Consider the following 7,906-nt stretch of genomic DNA (forward strand, 5'->3'; position numbering starts at 1 on the left):
TAATTTTTTAATATACCTTTTTTTTGTCATGCATGAAACTGGACATCTTTTCAAACTATTTGTACTGCCATTCCTCTGAACTGCCTGTTTATGGCGTTAGCAATTGTTTTCTTGCTTATATTGATTTTTTATTGATATGAAGGAGTGTTTCATGTATAAACTAACTAGATCTTTTGATTTGTTTTATAAATATTGCCCCCAGGACAAGCTTTGTTTCTGACTTTATGTTCCTTTCCCACTGCAGATTTCAAATACATTTTTTATGTATTCATATTTTAAAACAAAAAAAATTATTTCTCAATTTTGTATCATTCATACAAAGGCTTTTCACATCTTTGAAATTAGAAAAAATAAAAAATTTTCCATGCTTGATTCCACAAATTTGTGTTTTCATTGTTACATTTAAATAATTAATCTACCTAGAACTTTGACTGAGTAATGAAAAAAGATCTGTATTTTTTTAAGATGGGTATCCAGCCCATGTAACATACATCATTTCCCCAATTATACGAATATCCCCTTTATCATAAACTGATATATTTATTGGGGCCTGTTGGTGTCCATTGATCTATTCCTTACTAAGGATGTGTAATGACTATAACTTGTTATATCTTTTTTTCTCAGAATTTCCCTGGAAATTTTGTGTGTTCAATTCTTAATTTTTATTTTAGAATAGCAAAAGTAATGCAAAATAATAATTTTATTATTTTATTAATTTTTATTACTATGGATTAAATTAGGGAGAATTATTTCTGTAATAATTTAGATTTACTTCCTAAAATGAAAGAGATATATTACTTACTTAATTTTTTAAATATTTTCAGTCAGATTATAGTTTCTTCATATTAAAATTTCACATTTTTGTTGAATAATATTAATGCACCTTATATTTTTGCTATCAGAAATTGAATCTTTCCTTATATACATTTGTTTTACAGCTTTATTGAAGTATAACTGATGAAGTGGTTCATATTTAAGGTGCACAACGTGATGATTTGACTATATGTATGCATTGTAAAATGATAACCAAAATCAAATAAATTAATACATTCATCCCCTCACAAAGTTACTCTTTTTCCTTGATGAAAACAAGCAAGTTCTACTCTCTCAACAGATGTCAAGTATACAACACAGTATTATTAATGATAGTCACTGTGCTGTACATTAGATTCTCAGAATTTATTCATGTTATAATTGAAAGTTTTTACTTCGGCTAACAACTCTCTATTTCTCCCACTCTCCAACTCTTTTTATAAATAAATAAATAAATAAATAAATAAATAAATTATATTTTGATATCATTAATATACAATCACATGAGCAACATTGTGGTTACTAGATTCCCATTATCAAGTCCCCACCACATACCCTATTACAGTCACTGTCCATCAGCGTAGTAAGATGCTACAGAGTCACTACTTGTCTTCTCTGTGCTGTACTGCCTTTCCAGTGCCCTCCTCTACCCCTCCCCTTTCCCCCCCTTTTCTCCCCTTATCCCTCCCTTCCCAACCCCCTTCCCAGTTCCTTTCCCTTTGGTAACTGTTAGTCCATTCTTGGGTTCTGTGAGTCTGCTGCTGTTTAATTCCTTCAGTTTTTGCTTTGTTCTTATGCTCCACAAATGAGTGAAATCATTTGGTACTTGTGTTTCTCAACATGGCTTATTTCACTGAGCATAATACCCTCTAGCTCCATCCATGTTGTTGCAAATGGTAGGATTTGTTTTCTTCTTATGGCTGAATAATATTTCATTGTGTACATGTGCCACATCTTCTTTATCCGTTCATCTACTGATGGACACTTAGGTTGCTTCCATTTCTTGGCTATTGTAAATAGTGCTGTGATAAACATAGGGATGCATATGTCTTTTTCAAACTGGGCTCCTGCATTCTTAGGATAAATTTCTAGGAGTGGAATTCCTGGAATTCCTAGGTCAAATGGTATTTCTATTTTTAGTTTTTTGAGGAACATCCATATTGCTTTCCACAATGGTAGAACTAGTTTACATTCCCACCAGCTCCCACTCTCCAACTCTTGACAACTGACATTCTACTCTCTATTTCTGTAAGTTCAACTTCTTTCGATTTCACATTCAAATGAGATTATATAATATTTTTCTTTCTTTTCCTGACTTATTTCATTTAGCAGAAGGCCCTTCAGTTCCATCTGTGTTGTCACAAATGTCAGGATCCTTCTTTTTTATGACTGAATAATATCCTATTATATATAATATTCCATCATGTGTATGTATGAAATATTCCATTATATATATATATATTCCATTTTATACACACACACACACACACACACACACATATATATATATATATATATATATATATATATATATATATATATATTATACATACTACATTTCCTTTATTCATTTTATTTTTAATTGTTTATTTTTAGGAAGTCTACTTATTATTCAAATTAACTTTTTAAGATTTTTTCTTTCAGTTTCTCAGTTGCCTCTATGGGTTTAAAAATGTGCATAAAATAATTTGAAAAAAAGTTTTGGCTCCATCTTTATATTTATCTATGTCATTTCTTTCCCTTATCTAACTGCATTAGCTAGGACCTTCAATTTTTTTTAATGGTAACATGGTGACAGTGGACATCCCTGCTTTTCTAAAAATAAAATATTAAACTGCAACTACACGCAAAGCACAATGTTAGACACTTTAAGGAAAATCAAAGGATGCTTTATGATGTTTGGATTGTGTAATTGGGTAATATATTACATAATGGGAGAGTTATGTTTATGACTGTAATTGAAATTAAAGCTTTAAATACCATAAAGATGAAATATTGTCAAAGTTTAGATATGATCTTCTAGGTAGATTTGCTAAGTTTATATGATACTAGTATAATGATACCAAGCCCTTAAAGATAGCATTTGAGCTCAGGGGCTTATATTGATCAAAGGTTTGGAGGGGGAATTGCTTAGATGCATAGGAGGAGCAGCAGTTTATGATGGTGAATGGATTGATTAGCTCCCAATTTTATGTTTAGCATGGACACACATCACCTCATGATAGTGACACACTAGGGACCATTTTCCTCTGTATGCACAAGTTTTACTCCTTGACTTTATAACTTGGGTGGTTCTTATCTAGGCTTTTCATAATTAATAGTATCTATTCATTTGCTTGTTCTTCCTCTCTGTCTTTTTTATTCCTAATGAGGGAAGTATCTGGACCTGAATATACCTCACTCCTTAAAGATCCATGTTGCTCTTGGAAGAAGGAACTGCAATTTTAGGATGAATGAGTTGTTGAAACAGGAACAAGAATATCTTCTTGTACAAGAAATTCTTCAACTGAAAAAGAAAAGAGAGAGTAGTTCAATGAGGAAAGTAAACGTGCATAAAGCAATTGTACATTCAGATATAATGACTGGTGAGGGTAGGAAAGGGGAGGTATAGTGAGTTGAGACCTGTATTGCTTAAGGCAGAGTAAAATGAATGCAGTAAAAGCTGAGAGATTTTAAACTTCTAAGCTCAGCTTTGCCATTGACCAGTTAGTTGACCCAAGTCAGCTTATTCATCTTCCATGAGCATCCCATTTCTTACAAAATAAAGAAAGCAGCACTAACCCACCTTTTCTTTAAAGTTAAAGGGAAAATCCAAAATGTGTCTGCGAAGTACTTCACAAATAAATCATAAAAAATGTAACCACAGCAACAGACAATACAGCACATGTTGGTCTCTATCTATGGCCCACTGCCATTTAGGAAGAGAGCTTTGTTTTTAAAAGCTATGATTTTTTTAAAAGGACATATGGGAACTCAATGCATTCTTCAACAAATAAAAAGCCAAAACATCTGGTGCACCAAATGGAGAGGGAGAAGAAAATGGGCTATTTAGGGATGCCATCTTTTAACAGCACAGGTGTATATTGATAATCATTTGGCCAGAAAAATGCTCTGCCAAGCCTAGCTCCAGATTTCTGCTTTGAAGGAGTTGTAGATAATTGAGAATAGGTTTAAAAAGGCTTTGCTCTCCATTCCTAATTATGACATAAACTTTCTACATACCAGGCTGTTTTACATTTATAGTCCTGCATCTGTAATCTGAGATGTGTTAAATCTGTTTTGCTTTATAAGCACTTGATCCATTATAAGTTAAAGCTTGCATTAGGGAGGTGATGAAATGCCACATAACATGGGTCCATAAAGAGAAGACTGAGTTTTTGCTACGTAAAAGAGAATAGTCAAGAGGTTGCTGATCAAACTGTTGATGCAAGGAGCAAATGAGAGAAAGCTGGGGCTGCGAGATTACCCATGACTAATTCCTTTCATGTTTTCAAGTCAAGGAGGAGATATTAATAAGGACTGAGCCAGAAACGAATGATGTCTTGTCCATCTTTCACCTATAAAGTCATCAAATTACATACAACTGATCTGATACAGATTTCCAGTGTACCAAGGAATTTGACAAGGTACTACTTTTAAAACTTTACTGGCTGCAGCACGGCTCCAGGAGTGGGAGGGCGGGTGGTGTAGGCCTGGCGGTGGGAGGTTAGCGCAGGGACAGCATCAGAGCCTGGGCGGTGCTGGCCTTTCCGGCTCATGGTGGACCAGCTGTTTGAACCATTCAAGCGGAAGGAAGAAATCTCTACATAGGAACACGATATGAATGGAAGACACCTGCCATTATGGAAACAGTACGGCACTCTGAACAGACACTAGGAACAGCTCTCATGTCAAAGAACCCAGCCCTTGTGTCACAGGATGAGAAGCTAAATGCTGGGGAACAGCGTTTGATGAACGAAGCCTTCCAGCCAAACCGTGATCTCTTTGGATCCATTACCCTGCATTCGAAATCAGACTGGATCACCTTGCATCCTGAGGCTCCTAAGACTTGGAACAGTTTTTCGGCGATCCTTACGGACAGGCACCCTCTCCGGAGAAATGCAGTAATTATATACAGTGCATTGGAGCTCTAGGACACACCAGAATTATCAGTGAAGAATGTATTAAATGGCTCAAGGGCTATTGTGAGGCATTTTTCTGACTTGACAGTAAAACTCCTAGAACTGCTGTTTCTGCAACCAGGTGTTCCTTCAGCATCAGTAATAGCACACAGAACCTACAAATTCATGCAGGGCACATCCTGAAGTTCTTCAAAAAGAAGAAACCTGCAGATGCCTTCTGTATTGTAGGAGTAACAATAATTGATCTTTACCCAAGAGACTCCTGGAATTTTGTCTTTGGACAGGCTTCTTTGACAGATGGTGTGGGAATATTCAGCTTTGCCAGGTACGGCAGTGAGTTTACAGCTCATGCAGTGAAGGCGGAGTGAGGAAACTGCAGAAGATGCCCTCCCATGACTGCTCAGTTTTGATAACTATTACACTCCTGAGGTGACTGGTGTTCTGCTGCTTCGGTCCAGAAAGACTTTAACCCATGAGATTGGACACATATTTGGACTCAGACACTGCCAGTGGCTCGCAGGCCTAATGCAAGGCTCCAATCACTTGGAAGAAGCCGACCAGCTCCCCTGAACCTAACTGTTTCTGCAAGTTGCGGTGTGCTGTTGGCTTCAACGTTATGGAAAAAAAGATACGAGGCACTGGTGAGGTGGGTTGACGACGAGACTGCTAATGTAGCTGGAGTTGCTCCGAAACACAGACAGGAGGATAGTGGGAATCTGCCCAAACCCGTGGAAGACTTTAAGGAATAGAGAGAATGGATAATAAGATGCCTTGCTGTGCTCCAAAAATAGGGACCATCAAACAGGAGTAATTGAAATAAATACTTGGCACATTCATTAGAATAAACTGTTTACTGATTCTGCACTGCTTCAGAGTAATGGAATAGAACCTTCTTTACACCACCTAAACCTTGAACTGAGACTCATGTTGAACAATAAAAACTCTGTAGGAAAAAAGAAAAACCTTTATTGGCTGCTTAATAGGAAGCATTTGTCTTAGAATTAAGTGTAAAAAATACTCTTACATCAATATTCAATAAAATATGTACCAACGAATTGAAGGATATTAGTAGTGTTATCCCAAAAAGAGAGTTGTGACAAAAATTGTTTAGGAAATGCTAGGAAGTTCTTGATAGTAGGCATTCTAAGGATCTTTAGCATATTAATGAGCATTCTGTATCTCCAACAGAAGAGAAATCTTATGTCAAATTTCCCAAGTGTATTTTATAATGAATTCCTTGTACAATGACGTTATGGGACAAAGGCTGTGAGGCTCTGCCAGGCCCCAAGATTCAACACTTGTATCAAATCTATTTATTTAAAAAAACTATTGAGGTGAACTCTGTATGAAGCATCGCATTAGAAGGTCTGGATAGACACAAAGAAACATTATTTATTATCCTCAAGTAGCTGGCAATCTATGGAGAAATGAGGATAACTAGAAAATAATATCCTCAAGAGCACTGGTTTTTATCTTCATTTTAAAAAATCACTGCTGTATTCCAGTCCTTAGACTAGTGTGTCTGGTACATAGTAGGCACTTAGTAATCATTTATCAAATGAATGGATGATGCAAGGTTGTGAAGGGTCAGAATCCTAAAGGAATGTACTCTGACTTGACTTTTAATCCTGCAGTAAATAAGGAGTGATCTAAGATACCTGAGCAGAGAATGTTGAGTAAGCTCTCTTTTCCAGAAAGGATTGTACATAAGCTGCTTTAGGTCTTGGCAATGAAGTGTTCAAAGTCGATGTGGTTAAAAAGGTGGTTTAAATAAAGTTTGTATATTTTACTATCTACAGTCTCTAATTATAATTGACATAAGCAAAATTATCTGCAGAACGCCCATTCATTTTTCACACAAAAACAGAGACTCTGAAAGATGAGTTTATTCTATCTTTCAAAGATCTCCAAATGACATAGATATCTAAACTCTCCTATAAAATGACATTGCATGACATGGGTATATTCAAGGACTTTCCAGTGAAGTATAGAAGTAAATTCAAATCTTAACTTTCACTTTCTGTATCATTTCCCTTACATTAACTTTACTCACTAAAATATTTCAATAAGCCAATTTATCAGAGAATCCATTTTACTGATTTTATGCCATACGATATATCCATTTCTTCTTACTATGTCATCAATGAAGACCTAGTTTCCATTCTCTTCATTAAAATATTTTAATGCTTAACATGTTTTTATATATTTTTGAGCTTTTTTTATATCTTAGTCATAGATTATATTTGTGTTATTTCCCTCTGCTCATTTGTCTTTTCCTAGCATTTTCCTGTTCTAACTTTGATCGCCTCTGTGAATTTTTATGCTTAGCATGCCGAGCTGCATGGATTCAAGTTCTAAAAAAGGATCCACATTTATATATTTATAACCAGGAATGTTTTAACAATCACAACCACAAGGACAATGACAAAGAAATGTAGAGACAAAAATGAGATCCAAAGCAAAGGTAAATTAGGTAAATCGCCCTTAATACACCCAGCTGTGATAGAAGCTCCTTCAGCAAGCCTGATCCACTGGCACAGACTTATTCAGATAACAAATCATATTCTTAGTGAGATATCCCTAAATTGGATTTGCAAAGAGCACACCAAGTAAATATGAAAAGACTGTCAAGTCTCCCCAGCAACCTCATATGTTTACATTCTCTGCATTTGACAATAATAGAGGAGAAAATAGGAGGTATTTCCATCATTAAGAGGAAATGCAGACTATGCCCAAAGAAACAGAAGGGGCTGTTTTGATGTTCAAAATAAATAATACCTAATATTTACCGAGTGCTTATTATATGCCGTGCATTCTGTCTTACTCTTTGTATACATGGTTTTATTACAGACTCACAGCAACTAATAAGGTAGATATCATTAACCCCATTTTAATATTTCCAAGAACTGGGTCTTAGTAAGTAGCTTGACTGATATTATTAGGCTAGTGAGTGGCTGGCTGAGACTGTGTAA

The 7,906-nt window shown here is 35.5% G+C and overlaps 1 pseudogene; it reads left to right on the forward strand.

Annotated features, from left to right (window-relative positions):
• The first annotated feature begins 4,655 nt into the window (after positions 1–4,655).
• LOC108395993 (archaemetzincin-2-like) lies at positions 4,656–5,725 on the forward strand (annotated as a pseudogene).
• Positions 5,726–7,906: the final 2,181 nt, after the last annotated feature.

The sequence above is a fragment of the Manis javanica genome, chromosome 16, assembly GCF_040802235.1.
Source record: "Manis javanica isolate MJ-LG chromosome 16, MJ_LKY, whole genome shotgun sequence".
In the NCBI taxonomy this organism is placed as follows: Eukaryota; Metazoa; Chordata; class Mammalia; order Pholidota; family Manidae; genus Manis; species Manis javanica.